The following is a 17,318-nucleotide window of genomic DNA, read 5'->3' on the forward strand; positions in this document are numbered from 1 at the left end:
TCTCAGAATCTTTCACCTGCCGCTGGGACCTTTTCCTTCCTATTGGGTTGCCTTGCCCAGGCCTGAGAAGAGTGTTTGTGCCTAGTCTTGCTGTATCTTTTAATGCCATGTTTAGTAGATATGCCTGCTCTTTTCTGAAGGGAAACAGGAAGAGCGGATTTGGGGGAGAGGGGAGTTGGGAGGTGGGGAGGTTCTTGGTGTAGTGAATGGAATGGGAACTGTGGTTGGGATGTATTGTGTTAGAGAAGAACAAATAAAAAGAAAAAAGGAAAACAAAAATGTAGGGGAAGCTGTAGCCACGCCTTCTTAGGGGCTGGCTACAAGAGTACCTGAGGGCTTGTGAGGGCGTGGTCAGAGTGAGTAGGGGGACTGCGTTTTCGGTTTCGGTTTCTCTTTGCTTCTTGCTGTACAGACTACCACCGGCTGGCTGGTTCGCTCTGTAAGTAAGGCTTTTCCCTATTAAATACCCTTATATTTCTACCTGACTCCGTATTGGTAATTTCTTACTATATCTGGTGTCAGAAGCGGGATATTGGAAACCCACACCCCATTTGGGACAGGCTGTGGGTTCCATCGGGCCCGCTGCCTAGGCCCGGAAAGCACCCTCTTTCCACAGGCGTTCCTGGCTAGCAGCCGACCCACTGCTGCTGAGCTGCTCAGAACCATCCACCCAGCTCAGAGACAGTTTCTAGCTGCCTAGAGTCCAGGTAGGCCTCTGCTTTCAGCTGTGGCTTCCCCTGGCCTGCGGGAAAGCCCGAATCTGTTTCAGTGGTTGTAGCCGCAAGGCCGTATACTCTCTAAGATAAGCGCAGCCGCTTTTGTGACCTCTCTCCACCGCTGACCGACTGCTGCCAAACGCCTCGGAATAACTGAACGCCTGTGCTACCTGCTGATCAAATATATTTACTGCATCTGGAGTAGAAATCAGGTAAAATTATGGCGGAATATTTATCATTTGCTAAAATTGGTAATATTTTTGCTTATTACGTGAATTCACTGTTTGAGGAGGATGTTAATGTGCCAATTACTGGCCTATATGCCATAATGGCAGTTAGCTTGCTGGTACAAATAGTATTACTAGCCAGAGGACACAGGAATAGGGATAAGGATAACCTCACCACCTGCTTGCAGGAAATAACAGCTTTACGATTAGGTCAGACCACAATTGTGCAGCAAGTGGAACAGAAATTGGATGATAAGCTTGGCTCTGTGTCCAATACACTAAAGACAGAGCTGTCTGATGAGATACAGCGTACTTATGATAAGATAAACACTGAGAGATCCTCCATGTCTGAGGCCTTAGAGGCTAGGCTGTCAGAAGACCATGACCAGCTAAAGAATATCTGTAGCCAGCTAGAAACTCAGATAGGCAATGTTACTCATCAACTAGATGCAACGGTGCAAAATACCCAGCATAGGGTTGAAGAATTGGACAATGCCATTCAATCAGTCATTGAAGCATCCAAGGTAGCAGATCAGAAGTTTGAGTCTAGATTTGAATGTTTGGAAGATAATTTACAGTACAGGGCTGACAGATTACATAGGTCCATACGGTCGATTGCTGAGGACTCAAAATCAGCAAATCATGACCTGGAATCTAGACTCCAATACCTAGAAGGCAGTTTCCATGCCATCCAGATGCTGTCTAAGGATGATCGTATGAAAGACCTAGAAAAACGTGTAGATGAGCAGTTAGAGCAATTTACAGATTCACTAACGTGCTTAGAATCTTTTATGATTAAGGAGATTGAAACTTTTCAAAAGGATATCATTGCTAGGCTTAAAGATCAGTGGGATGCCTCAGAAGCAGAATCACTCCAATCCCAGGCACCTACTCCACCCAGGTATTGTGACTATTCTTCTAAGGTTGTTACTCGTACACCATTAGTGTACCCAGCTACCATGGTAGAAAAGCCAGCTTCTAAGAAACACCCTCATGGACGAATGGTTTATGAATGGCAACCTATACAGCCGAAGGATCTTAAGAATATTAAAGAATCAGTTGTCTCATATGGTCTCCATAGCCCATACGTAAAACAGCTATTACATTCATGGGCAACCTTTAACAGGGTGACACCCACAGATTGGGAACGATTGGTAGCAGCTGTACTTGAGAATTCATGCCAAATCCAGTGGAAGGCATTGGTAAGGGAAGAGGCAAAGCTCCTTGAACGTCAGGGCATAAAGGAAGGTTTTGAAGCGCCTCTAGATAAGCTTCTTGGTCAGGGTATTTATGCTGACCCACAGGTTCAGGCTGAATATGATGACGATATACTGTCTCTTTGCAGGAAAGCAGCATTAAATGCCTGGGATAAGGTTCGTGAGCCAGGAGAATGTCTAGAAGCTTATACCAGAATAGAACAGGGACCTACAGAACAGTTCCAGGACTTCTTACAAAGGTTAACTAGGGCAGTAGAATTACAGGTAACAGATCCAGAAACAAGACAATCAATTATATATACAATAGCTTATGAAAATGCAAACCCTATATGCAAAAGAATACTTTTGCCTTTAAAGATCAGATCAGCTCCGTTAGAAGAATGGGTTTTGTATGCAGCCAACATTGACTATAATGTGCAAGATACTGGAGCTTGGGTAGGAGAAGCCATCTCCAAAGGTTTAAAACGGCAACAGGAAATTAAAAGTTCTAGAGGTGAGGATGTAAGGGCTTGGCAAGGAGAAGCACCTTACAGAGGTCAACATAGGTACCAAGAGGCTAGAGGTTACTACTACTATGAACCAGAACCTTGGGTAGGAAGAGCCTTCCCCTGGAGACCACGAAGGCTCCAGGAACCTAGATGTTTCAACTGTGGTAAAATGGGACATACTAAGAGAAATTGTAGACAAATGAATTCTAACAATGCCTCATATGGAAGGCCACTGCCTTCTGGATTGTGTAGAAGATGTGGTAAGGGCAGACACTGGACCAATGAATGTAGATCGACCAGGGACATACAAGGAAACCCCTTAAGGTCGGGAAACCTCGAGGGGGGCCTCAAGAAGTCCCCCACATCGAGAAAGGTCAGGTCATTTCCAATAGCAGTGGAAGACAATCTCTCACAGGAACAATAGACAGTTCTTTGCATATTGTGAAAAAAGATATTGCTCTAGATGGTAGTTTGAATAGTGATGAAGAATCAAGTGTGAATGGACAAAATGAGAAACGCATATTTTGGCAAGCTTCTATTAATGATAAAAGGCCTCAGTTAAAAGTTAAAATTAATAATAAAGTTATTTCTGGCTTAGTGGACACTGGGGCGGATGTAACTATTATTACTCAAAAGTCTTGGCCTCAGAAATGGCCTCTTAGAGAGGCAAATGTACAATTTTTAGGAATTGGAACTCTATCTAGAGTTCGACAGAGTGTTAACTCAGTGGTCTGCATTGGACCGGAAGGACAGAAAGGGATACTGAAACCATACGTGGCAGATATAGCTATAAATCTCTGGGGTCGTGATCTCTTACAGCAATGGAATACTCAGATTAATATTCCTCCAGTGTCAGATACAAATTATGAAAAAGATCTGGTAAGACGCTATGGAAAACGGTTACCAACCATCCATGCTGTACAGAAACTAGGTACAAATGATGGACCTTCAGAGGAGCCAAAGGCCCTGCCATTGAAGTGGCTTACAGATGAACCAGTTTGGGTAGGACAATGGCCTATGACCTCTGAGAAGCTAGAGGCTTTAGAAAAGTTAGTACAGGAACAGCTAGATGCTGGACACATAGAGGAATCTACCAGTCCTTGGAATTCTCCTGTCTTTGTCATCAAAAAGAAGTCAGGTAAGTGGAGAATGCTGACAGACCTGAGAGCTATAAATAAGGTAATTCAACCAATGGGCTCTCTGCAACCTGGAATGCCATTACCTTCCTTAATACCTAAAGGATGGCCTATCATAGTCATTGATCTAAAAGACTGTTTTTTCACAATACCGTTACAGGAAAATGATAGAGAAAAATTTGCATTTACTGTACCAACTCTTAATAATTCACAGCCAGTTAGGAGATATCAATGGAGGGTTTTGCCACAAGGAATGCTAAATAGCCCTACTTTGTGTCAACACTTTGTACAGCAACCTTTGGGAATAATTCGTAAGAAATTTCCACAATCTCTTGTTTATCATTACATGGATGATATTCTTTTATCAGATTCTAATAAGGAAACTTTGGAACGTATGTTTGAAATGGTGAAGGAAGTTCTGCCTCGTTGGGGATTACAGATTGCACCAGAAAAGATACAAAGAGGAAATTCTATTAACTATTTAGGTTACAAGATAGACTTACAGAGAATCAGACCTCAAAAGGTACAAATTAGGAGAGATCGGTATCAAACTCTTAATTCTCTTCAGAAATTATTAGGGGAAATTTCTCAATTACAGACAATTATTGGTGTAGAAGGACATGACTTAAAGCATTTAAAAATGGCCCTTAAAGGTGATAAGGACCTAAACAGTCCTAGAATATTATCTGATGAGGCAGAAAAAGAGTTACAATGGGTAGAAAACAGAATATTGAATGCACATGTAGATCGGATAAACCTTAATTTAGACTGTATTCTGGTTATCTTGCCATCCAGAGAATACCCTTCTGGAATTCTGATGCAGAGGGAAGACACTATATTGGAATGGATATTTCTGCCACATAAACAGAATAAAAAGTTAAAGACATATATAGAAAAGATTTCTGATTTGATTTTAAAGGGTAAATTAAGACTTCGCCAGCTGACTGGAAAAGATCCAGCAGAAATTATAGTACCTTTAACTAATGAAGAAATTTCTTCCTTATGGAAAGATAATGAATATTGGCAAATAGCTCTTACTGACTTTTTGGGAACAATTAGCAACAACTATCCCAAAACTGACAGAATTAAATTCATAAAAAAGACAGTCTGGATTCTTCCACGTATTGTAAGACAAACTCCCATTTCTGGAGTTCTTACCTTCTACACTGATGCCAACAAATCAGGTAAGGCAGGTTATAAAGCAGGTGAGGTAAGTAAAGTAGTTCAAAGTCCATATACATCTGTACAGAAGGCAGAATTATATGCAATTCTCATGGTACTTAAGGATTTTACAGAACCTCTTAATATAGTTACTGATTCTCAGTATGCAGAGAGAGTCGTGTTACATATTGAGACTGCAGAATTTGTTCCTGATAATACAGAATTAACTTCTCTGTTTTTACAATTACAGGAAACTATCAGAAACAGAAGTAATCCTATGTATATTACACATATCAGATCCCATACGGGTCTGCCTGGCCCACTAGCACAAGGCAATGATGAGATTGATCGTTTATTAATTGGAAGTGTGCTAGAAGCCTCAGAATTTCATAAGAAACATCATGTAAATAGCAAAGGTTTGAAAAAGGACTTCTCTATCACTTGGCAACAAGCCAAGGAGATAGTGAAAAACTGTCCTACTTGTTCCTTTTATAATCAAACTCCATTGCCAGCAGGTTGTAATCCTAAGGGCATTCGGAGAAATGAGGTTTGGCAGATGGATGTCTTTCACTTTGCAGAGTTTGGAAATTTGAAATATGTGCATCATACCATAGACACATTCTCAGGGTTCCAATGGGCTACTGCTCTTAACTCTGAAAAAGCTGATTCTGTTATTATACACCTGCTAGAGGTGATGGCAGTTATGGGTATACCTGCACAAATAAAAACTGACAATGCTCCAGCATATGTCTCTACGAAATTGGAACAATTTTTCAAATATTATAACATAAAGCATGTTACTGGTATACCACACAATCCTACAGGACAAGCAGTGGTTGAGCGATCTAATAGAACACTTAAGGAGATGCTCAACAAACAAGCTTGGAAGACTAAACCCCCCAAACATAGGTTGCATAATGCTTTATTAACACTAAACTTTCTTAATGCCAATGAAAAAGGACAAACAGCTGCAGAAAGACACTGGACTACGGAAAAAACTGCTGAACTCAATCAGCCAGTATACTTCAAAGATGTACTAACCTCTGCATGGAAACCAGGACATGTATTACGTTGGGGTAGGGGTTTTGCATTGGTTTCTACAGGAGAAGAAACACTTTGGATACCATCAAAGTTGATCAAGATTCGACTGGAAAAGGAAAAACCTCTCGACAAGGACAAATGACAGGTATTCTACTAAGGTATATCTTATAAACTAAATAGAAGCCTCCCAAAGGAAAGGGAAGTGTTTTGCTTTTATCTTCACAGGAAAACTCATCTTCAGAAGGCAAAAGACACTGCATGGGTAGATACTTAAGAAGAAAAGGTAGCTATAACCATCAAATAGAAGGAATGTGCCATACGGTAAACTTTACAGCTGTCTCTCAAAAAACTCTATTTCTCTTTATTTCCTAGTCCCTATTCAATTAAACCAATGCTGGACTTAGAGGTGGATTTGGCTTTCCTCCTCTAAAATCCAAGCACATTATTTAACTAAGCTTTAGTGTTTCTGTATTGTATCAAGAAGCCAATTGATGTAATACAGAATAAAAGAAGAATTTGGGGACTGTCTTTGTCTTTTCTTGGATCTTTCTCTCAAGGTGTACACCCTTTCATAATTGTTATGCTCTCATGGTTGCATTCCCTAGCATGTGTACATACACAAGCAAACATTTCTCTGCTAACTGTTTATGTTTGAGTCCCACACAGCCAATGAAGACCTGCCTGACAGCAATCCCTGGACACCCTGGAAAGAAAATGGGCCACATCTCCTCGACTGCACTGGATCCAACTTGCTCCATTTCAGCTGACACTCCGGCCAGAGGTTCGGGTACTGACTTCAATCAAGTTGAGGATTTCAAGCGAGATCTTCAATCAAGTGAATCCCATCTAACATGGACTGGATACTAACATTTTCTTTCTACAGGACCCCACATGACTATCATCGTCCCATTTCAGCAGGAAGTAACTTGGAAAATGCTACGCCCCCTTTCCCCATTGTTGTCAGTTAGGATAGTGTATATACCTAGTTAGGAATAGCTTCCTATTGTTTATGACTTTAGGGTTTAGTTAAAATAGATAGTTATCTTCTTAAGTTTTAATCCTCTTTTAGACTAAAAGGGGAATTGTAGGGGAAGCTGTAGCCACGCCTTCTTAGGGGCTGGCTACAAGAGTACCTGAGGGCTTGTGAGGGCGTGGTCAGAGTGAGTAGGGGGACTGCGTTTTCGGTTTCGGTTTCTCTTTGCTTCTTGCTGTACAGACTACCACCGGCTGGCTGGTTCGCTCTGTAAGTAAGGCTTTTCCCTATTAAATACCCTTATATTTCTACCTGACTCCGTATTGGTAATTTCTTACTATACAAAAACAAAAGAGAAATGATAACTAGTACACTGAATTTATTAAGCATTGCTGCCTAAGAAACCACGATGACATGTAGTAGTTAAGTCAGAAGTTATTGGTACCTGAGTTGGACATTAGCTGTAGGTCTGTTGATTCTTCAAAGGCTCAACACAGAGCTCCTATTTAGACTGTGTCTAGAGTGACTGTGCCACTCTGTATATATGTCTGCATTCTGAAGACAGTAGATTCTTAAGGAATTCTTTCCTTGAAGAATTACAGGGAACTACAGAGAAATGTTCAAGGCCTCTCAAATCCTAGGCTTACCACAAACAAAGTATTATTTCTGTTGATCTGCTATAGACAAAAGTAAGTCATATGGTGAAACCCAACCCAAGAGTTTAAAGATTCAATCCATTCTAAATGAGGTCAAACTGTATGTGAATGTAGGGTGTAGGAAAAGAGTTATCAATAGTTAATTTACATGTTTATTATGCCCACACATGCATGTTTGAACACGGATACATACAAACTAGATTATGTGTGCTCATGTGAGTGTGTGATAGAGAGCGGGATTGTGCACTTCCTTTCTTATTCTTTATTTTCCTTTCAATGTCAAAGAAAATTTAGACTTAACTTACCTTCTCAGAGGGAAAAGTAATACATATATTTTCTTTGTGTCTTTTAGATCTGTACCCCATTTTTAATAAATTTTATTTAAATTAGAAAGAATCTTATTTTACATATCAATCCCAGTTCCCTCTCCCTTCCATCCTCCCATGCCCCCCACCAACCACCCCCATCCCATCCCCCACCCACTCCCCAGGGAGGGTGAGGCCTTCCATGAGGGATCATAAAAATCTGTCAAGTCATTTGGGGCAAGGCCTAACCCTCCCCTGTGTATCTAGGCTAAGAGAGTATCCCTCCATGGGCAATGGGCTCCTGGAGTCCATTCCTGCACTAGGGATACATCCTGGTTCCATTGCCAGAGGCCCCATAGAGTGAATGCCCAGTGCTCCTAGCAGACACCCACTTTTAGGGGGGCCTGGTTTGGTCCTATGTTGGTTTCCCAGCTGTCAGACTGGGGTCCATGAGTTCCCACTTGCTCAAGTAATCTGTTTCTGTGCATTTTCCCAGCACGGTCTTGACTCCTTTGCTTGTCACTCCTCCCTCTCTGAAACTGGATTCCAGGCGTTTGGCTCAGTGCTTCGCTGTGGATCTCTGCTTCTGCTTCTGTCAGCTATCGGATGAAGGCTCTAGGTAGTTATCGTTCTCACTATAAAGGAAGGACATTTAAGGGAGCCTCTCCACTATTGCTTAGGGTCCTAGTTAGAGTCATCCTTGTGGATCTCTGTATAATTTCCTAGTGTTAGGTTTCTCTTTAAACCTACAGTGGCTCCCTCTATTGATGTCTCTTTTCTTGCTCTCCTCTATTCCTCTCCCCACTCAATCTTCCTGATCCCTCACGTTCTCCTCCCCCCTCTTCTTCTCCCCTTTCTTTCGCCTCCCTCCATCCTCCATGCTACCAATTTGTTCAGGGACTCTTGTCCCCTTCTGCTTCACTGGGGGACCCTGTATGTCTCTCTTACTGTCCTCCATGTTTCCTAGCTTCTCTAGAGGTGTGGATTGTAGGCTGTCAATACTTTTCTCTATGTCCAAAATCCATATATGAGTGAGTAGATACCATGTTTGTCTTTCTGTGACTGGGTTACCTCACTCAGGATGGTTTCTTCTATTTCCATCCATTTGCCTGTGAATTTCAAGATTCCATTGTTTTTTTTTTTTTCTGCTGAGTAGTACTCCATTGTGTAAATGTACCACATTTTCTCTATCCATTCTTCAGTTGAGGGGCATTTAGGTTGTTTCAAGGTTCTGGCTGTTACAAATAATGCTGCTATGAACATCGTTGAACAAATGTCCTTGTATGAATGTATATCCTCAATAGCCACAAACAACATAAAATATCTTGGGATAACACTAACCAAGCAGGAGAAAGAGCTGTATGACAAGAACTTTGAGTCAGTAAAGAAAGAAATGAAAGAAGATACCAGAAAAATTGAAAGATCTTCCATGCTCTTGGGTAGGTAGGATGAACATAGTAAAAATGGCAATCTTACAAAAAGCAATCTACAGATTCAATGCAATCCCCATCAACATCCCAGCACAATTATTTCCAAACCTTGAAAGGACAATACACAACTTCATATGGAAAAACAAAAGACCCAGGATAGCCAAAACAACCTAAAGGAACTTCAGGAGGCATAACCATCCCTGACTTCAAGTTCTACTGTAGAGCTATAGTGATGAAAACAGCTTGTTATTGGCAAAAACAGACAGGTAGACCAATGGAATTGAACTGAAGACCCTGATATTAACACACACACTTATGAACACCTGATTTTTGACAAAGAAGCTAAAACTATACAACAGAAAAAAAACATCTTTAACAAGTGGTGCTGGCATAACTGGATGCTGGCATGTAGAAAACTGCATAAAGATTCATATCTATCGCCATGCACAAAACTTAAGTCCAAATGAATAAAAGACCTCAACATAAATCCAGCCACACTGACCTCTTAGAAGAGAAAGTGGGAGGTACCCTTGAACAAATTGGCACAGGAGACCACTTCTTGAACGTCACACCAGTAACACAGACACTGAGATTGATGATTAATAAATGGAACCTCCTGAAACTGAGAAGCTTCTGTAAGGCACAGTCAACAAGACAAAACGGCAGCCCACAGACTGGGAAAAGATATTCACCAACCTCACATCTGACAGAGGGATGATTTCCAAAATATACAAAGAAATCTAGAAGCTAGTCACAAAAACACCAAATAATCCAACTAAAAGGTGGGGTACAGAACTAAACAGAGAATTCTCAATAGAGGAATCTAAAATGGCTGAAAGACACTTAAGAAATTGCTTAACATCCTTAGCTATCATGGAAATGAAAATCAAAACAACTCTGAAATATCATGTTACACCCATCAAAAACACCAATGACAGTTTATGCTGGAGAAAATGCAGAGAAATGGGAACACTCCTCCATTGGTGGTGGGAGTGCAAACTTGTACAGCCACTTTGAAAATCAGTATGGTGGTTTCTTTGGAAAATGGGAACCAGTCTACCTCAAGATCCAGCAATATACATTTTTTGTTGTTGCAGAATATTATTTTAAGCTGTTACATTCATTTAGTCTGTGGAATATTTATTTAAATTTGCAAAGATATATTGAATTCTTTTATGCTACAATTGTTTAACTTTGTGAACCAAAAGCACCTGGTTGGTCTAATAAAGAGCTGGATAGTCAATAGCTAGGCAGGAAAGGAATGGTAATACTTCCAGGAAGAGAAAATAAACAGAAGGAAAACAATGTAAAAAGGAGGAGTGGAGGAGGATGATAGGGGCCGGTCATCAAGCCACACAGCCAGGTACCTGAGTAAGTAAATAAAGTATATAAAATAGAGAAAGCAAAAAGCCCAGAGGCAAAAGCTAGACAGGGTAATGTAAGTTAAGAAAAGCTGACTAGAAATAAGCCAATCTAAGGTTGGGCATTTATAAATAAGAAAAAGTCTCCTTGTACTTATTTGGGAGCTGTGGGGCAGATCCTCAAAGAGCAAAGAGTAAAAACCAAACCAAACCATTTTCTATACTTTCTAAAAGGTATCTTATATACTCTCATTTTAATAGGCTCTAATAAGGTAAGACTTATGCTCAATCATTATCAAAATTAAGTTAGTTCATTATACTGCACAAGTAATTCCCTCATCAGCAAAGAGAGCCAATGGAGAAAGGGATGCTGGGATTTAATTCACTCATGGTTGAGGGAAAATTTGGAGTGATGTCATAGCTGACATCCAATAGATAGTACAGAATGTATACACTGTCTGTGTGCATATTTGCTGTATTTTTCCAGACACTGGTAGTAAGAAGGAAGTTGTTCTCAGCTCACTTTCTCCTTATACACTCTAGTATGCCATCACAGAAAATGGGCAGGTCTTCCCACCTCAATTAACCTAACTAAGATATCCCTCACAGGCATGCCCAGAGGCACAGTTATCATGTGACTCTAAAGTTTATCAAGGATGGTTGCGGCTCACCATTACTATGCCTTTTAGAGAACAGCAGTTAAATTAAAGACTGGAATAGGTGTTCTTCAAGGTCATAGTTAAGTCTTCCTGTGAGAAATTCCAGGAAGTTTCTACTGTACTAGGTTTCCACAACAACCCTCAAATGTCCCCCAATTCCAGTTGTTTCCCCTACACTACCCCCAAACAAGTCCATATTTCCTCCACCAAATCCTCCCCCGCCCGCAGTTTGTCTGTAAAATCTATTCTACTTCCCCTTCCTAGGGAGATCTAACCCCCTCCTGGACCCCTCCTCTTTACCCAACCTCTCTGAGTCTGTGGATTGGAGCTTTGATACCATTTACTGAACAGCAATAGCAACAGCAACAGTTAACATCCAGTTGTGGATGAGTACATACCGTGTTTGCCTTTTTGTATCTGGGTTACCTCACTCAGGACAATTTTTTCTAATTCCATCCATTTGCCTACAAATATCATGATGGCATTTTTTTCTTAACAGCTGACTTATACTCCATTGTGTGAATATATCACATTTTCTTTACCTATTCTTCTGTTGAGGAACAGATAGATTGTTTCTAGTTTCTGGAAATTATGAATAAATCTACAGTGAACATGGTTGAGCAAGAGTCCTTGTGGTAGGATGGAACATGCTTTTGGGTATATGCCCAATAGCGGTGCAGCTTGATCTTGAGGTAGATTGATTTTCACCTTTCTGAGAAACTGTCATATTGATTTCCACAGCGGCTGTACAAGTTTGCACTCCCACCAGCAGTGGGGAAACGTTCCTCCTGCTCCACATCCTCTCCAGCATGAGCTGTCTCTTGCATTGCTGATCTTAGCCAATCTGACAGGTGTTAAGATAAATCTCCAAGAAGTTTTGATTTGCATCTCCCTGATGGCTAAGGATACTGAACATTTCTTTAAATTTTTCTCAACCATTTGAGATTTCTCTGTTGATAATTCTCTGTTTAGAACTTACCCCATTTTTAAACTGAATTACTTGGCTTTTGTGATATCTAGTTTCTTGAGTTCTTTATCTATTTTGGGTATCAGTCCTCTACTGGGTGTGAGGTGGCAAAAATCTTCTCTCATTCTGTAGGCTGCCACTCCCCTGATTGTGTCCTTTCCTTGCAGAAGCTTTCCAGTTCCATGAGACCTGATTTAGTGCCTGTGTTATCAGTGATCTGTTCAGGAAGTCATCCCCTGTGGCAATACATTCAAAGCTATTGCTCACTTTCTCTTCTACTAGGTTCAGTGTATCTGGTTTTATTTCGAGGTCCTTTTATCAAAAATTAAGTGCCCATGAATGCATAGATTTATGTCTGAGTCTTTAATTTAGTCCCTTTGATCAGTGTGTCTATTTTTATGGCAAAACCATTTGGTTTTTATTACTATAGTTCTATAGTAGAGCTAGAAATCAGGGATGGTGATACCTCCAGATGTTCTTTTATTGTTTTAGCTATCCTGGATTTTTTTCCCATATGAAGTTCAGAATTGCTTTTTCTGTAAAAAAGAAAAGTGTTAGAATTTTAATTGGAATTTTGTTGTATCTGTAGATTGCGTTTGGTAGGATATCACTTTTTATTATGTTAAACCTACTGATCCATGAGCATGGGGGATCTTTCCATCTTCTGAAATATTCTTCACTTTCGTTTTTTTTTTCATACAAGTATTTCACTTGTTTGTCTATAGATTCCCTTAGCTATATTATAATATTTGAGACTGTTTTTAAAGATGTTGTTTCCCTGGTTTCTTTCTCAGTCTATTTGGCATCTGTATATAAAAGAGCTACTGATTTATTTTTAGTCAAACTTGTATCCAGTTAATTTGCTATTGGGATTTAAGAATCATTTATGTGTAGTACCCTATGATCAGCAAATAACAACACTTAGACTTCTTCCTTTCCAGTTTGGATCCCATGATCTCCTTCAGTTGTCTTATTGCTGTAGCTAAAACCTAAAGTGTAATATTGTGCTTAAACATGGAGAGAATGAACAACCTTTTCATGTTACCAATTTTAGTGAAATTTCTTTGAGTTTCTCTCCATTTAATTTGATGTTGGTTGTTGGCTAGCTGTACATTACCTTTATTATTTTTAGGTATGCTCATTGTATCTCTAATCTCTCCAAGACTTTTAACATGAGTTGATGTTGGATTTTGTCAAAGCTATTTTCTCCATCTAATGAGATAACCATGCGATTATTTTTCTTACAATTTGTTTATATGGTGGGCTACATTGACAGATATTTTTAAAATTGAACCATTCTACATCTCTGGGATGAAGCCTTCTTGATCATGGTGGATGATTTTTATGATGCGCTCTTGGTTTTGGTTGTAAATATTTTATTGAGTATTCATGCATTCATGCACTATGTTCATGTGGGAAATTGGTCTGTAATTCTCTTTCTTAGATGAGTCTTTATGTGATTTAGGTATCAGGGTAACTGGCTTCATAAAGGAATTGGGCAATATTCCTTCTGTTTTCATTTTGTGGGATAATTTGGGGATATGGCCTTACTTCCTGTGAGAGCCCTTACATGCTGGGAGGAGTGGATGGGGGTGAGCTTGAGGGAAGGAAGGGGGTGGGGGGGTGGGGGGAGTGGGAGGAGTGGGGATGGGGGTGGTGGTGCAAGTGGAGGGATGGGAAGGAGAATATTGGTTGGAATATAAAATAAAATTTAAAAAGTTAGAATAATTGGGGTATTCACCAATTCTCCACTACATACTTTCTTATTGCAATAAGGTACAAATGCCAGGCCCTGGATTTTTTCCCACCAGCTGGGGCATGGAGGACTCCAGGTTGCTATTGTCTTGCCAGACAGGGCCTGAGGTATCCTGGCCAGCTTTTTCTAGCTTTCTTTGAGAGACTTACTCATTTCCTCTTTAAAGACCTCTGTCATCTTCATAAAATTGAATTTAAGGTCATTTTCTTGTGCTTCAGCTGTACTGGAATATTCAGGGCTTGCTGTAGTGAGATTGCTGGGCTCTGTTGGCGATGTGTTGCCCTGGCTGTTATTGACTGTGTTTTTATTATACCGACCTCTAGGCATCTGGTTTTTAGGGTTTTAGGTAATCAAAGGCTTAGGTGCCGATTTCTGAGTTTATCCTTGTTGAATGGGCGTTTCCCCCCTTGGTTTGTTTTCTCTCTGGTCTTCTGGCCTGAGCGGCTTGCATTTCTCATGGCCAGTAAATCCTCTGGTCCAGTAGGGGGCCTTCTCTAGGGTTCTGGTGGCTTGAGAGACTTCTGGAGTTCTGGGAACTTGTATGAGCAGGATATTGTGATGATGGGAGGGGTGACTGTTGGAGGAGGGCTGTCCAGGCTCTTTGGAAGTGTTTCAGTCTTCTGTGGGGGTTATCTGCAGTTATCTGACATGTCCTCTGGTAAAGAAGAGGGCTTCTACCCAGTTGAGGAGTGGGAAATGGTGACAAGGGGAGGGGAGGCTTTTGAAGGAAAAGCTGGGTTGGCTCTAAGGAATTGTGGGCAATCTGCAGGCATAGGCTTACTTGTGGTTTTGTGTACAAGCATGGTCTCTGGTGAGATTGTAATACCTCTGGTGAGAGGTATATTATGAAAAGCCACTGAAGGAGAGGTGGTGTCCCAAACTTTTGGTTAATAAGAGACTGTGGAAGAGGATAGGGTGAGGAATTAGAGTTAGTCACTGGACAAGGAGGCTCTTTAGAGCATAGAAGGAGAGCAGAAATTCCCGAAGGATTTGTATGAAAAGAAAAAGTGTAATTTAAACATGATATTCATACTCAGAATGCAGTACATATATTTATGAAATTGTCAGAGGAACATGTCAGGACATATAGCCTAGTCTGATCAACACATGACTACCTGTCCAACAGGCATACCCATGGCAAGGCACCAACGCAAATGGATTCTCACTTGGCAAAGACCAGTAAACCACAGGACAGCACAGGAGTTTGTAAAATTCATGCAGCTTGCAGGCTCTTTTTTTCTCTCATTATAATGTTGATTGTTTGGGAAGTTTTTAGTTTTATTTTACCAGTCACACATGCAACAGATGTAATTTTCCCTGGAAGTTTTATTCTTTCTTGAATATTTCCCCCTAAGATTCAGCAGGAGGCTAATGCTTCTCAAATTTCTTATCTGGAATCAATAACAACTCCTAATCCTGGGAACTTTTCTGACTCAATAGCGACAGCTACATGTAAGAAAACAACCCTTGGAACATTAACCATGTATCACAGTTCTGGAAAGGAGAGTAGGGCATGTAGACACAGAACAGGGAAAAAGCCTCAGGAATGTGTCATGCCTACTGTTGAGATGAAGTTCTCTGGACAACAAACATATAAAATCAATGGTAGGATCTGGTATGATCTAATGGAAAAAAATGCAATGTAAAATATGCAATGGATAGATCCATCTTTACCACACACAGGAGCTTGTGTTGGTAGAAGAAGCATGGTATAGCGGGGTGAGAAAGAGTACCTTATCAAAGGCTGCATAGTTCAGAGAAATTGAGACATGGGACCCTCTAATTTTGCAGACATTAAAGAATTGTTTGAGTTTGGATTTTGTTGTCCTTAAAGCATTCTACACATGTCTATTACTTTTTATTTTTGTAAACGCAAGTAGCTGCTAGCTGACATGAGTGCTGCAAAACCGGCATGGGTCCGACTTGATGTTTAGCTAAGCCTGCAAAAACTCTGAACTCTTTGTCTAGTATAAGAGTGCTTAGGGGTGGGAAAGTATATGTAGGCAAGAATAAAGGGGAACGATTGGGACTTTAATAATGATTACTATGCATTTCTTAAGATATGACATATTTCTTAAAAGTCAAAAATAGGAACTAACAATAAAGCTGTTCATATAAACCTGGTAGAAAAAAAAAAAAAACCTCTGTTATAGTATAAATAATGACAGCTTGAGATATTCAGGGCCACTTGAGTGAAATCCAACTGGTGGTCAGACTTCTTCCTTGCATGACGTCCCTTCCTCAACTCAGGACCTAAACCTAAGGTGAGGCTGGACCCCTGCAGGAAAACAAGTAAATAAAATTATACAATGTGAATTTCCCCATGATGGTGGTTTCAATGGAAATGGCCCCCGTGGGCTCACAGGGAGTGGCACTATTAGGAAGCATGGCACTGTTAGAAGAAGCTTGCCACTGGGGGGTTGGCTTTGAGGATTTAAGTGATCAAGATAGGCCCAATGTCTCTTCCTGCTGCTTGTGAATCCAGATGTAGAGCTTGCTCACTGCCATGCTCCCCACCATGAACATGACAGACTAAACCACTGAGCCTGTAAATCAGCCCCAATTAAATGATTTCCTCTACAGGAGTTGCCATGGTCATGGAGTCTCCTCACAGCCACAGACACCATAACTAAGCCACCCATCTGGCAGTACTTTTAAAAGATTTGTTCTAAAATGAAGTGATTAATAAATATACTACACAAGACTGTCAATACCTGCACTCAAAAATACAGGCTAAGGTGCTACCACCAGTCTTGTATAATAACAAACTCACAATGTGTTTTGTTCCTTTGTTGTAAATTTAACTTGATAATAATTGGGAACAAAGATAAAATTTGATAGCTTATAAAAATGAAAGACTAAAAGCTGAATTATCAAATAAATGTCAGGGCTTTATTTGGCATGAAATTTAATATATACATTTAACTACAAAAAGGCACTATTTCAAAAGGTTAAAATTTAAAGCATTGTTAGAAACATTAAATGTCTTGGTCATATCTGCCCCCTAGTGGCCTTTGCTGTGCAATGCGGAGAGATACAGACTAGCTGTTTCTGAGGTTTTTGTAAAAATGTACATAACACTAAGAAAGAAAATAGGACTCCAGTTTGAAAATTAGCTACCAGAACAATTTTCTCTAAAAATGGTAGTATACCCTTGTTTCCTGCCAACACTTGAACCATAAAGGTTTGTAATGGATTCTTTTCAGTTATACTGGCTTAAGTCTA

This window comes from Cricetulus griseus, assembly GCF_003668045.3.
Source record: "Cricetulus griseus strain 17A/GY chromosome 1 unlocalized genomic scaffold, alternate assembly CriGri-PICRH-1.0 chr1_0, whole genome shotgun sequence".
Lineage (NCBI taxonomy): Eukaryota > Metazoa > Chordata > Mammalia > Rodentia > Cricetidae > Cricetulus > Cricetulus griseus.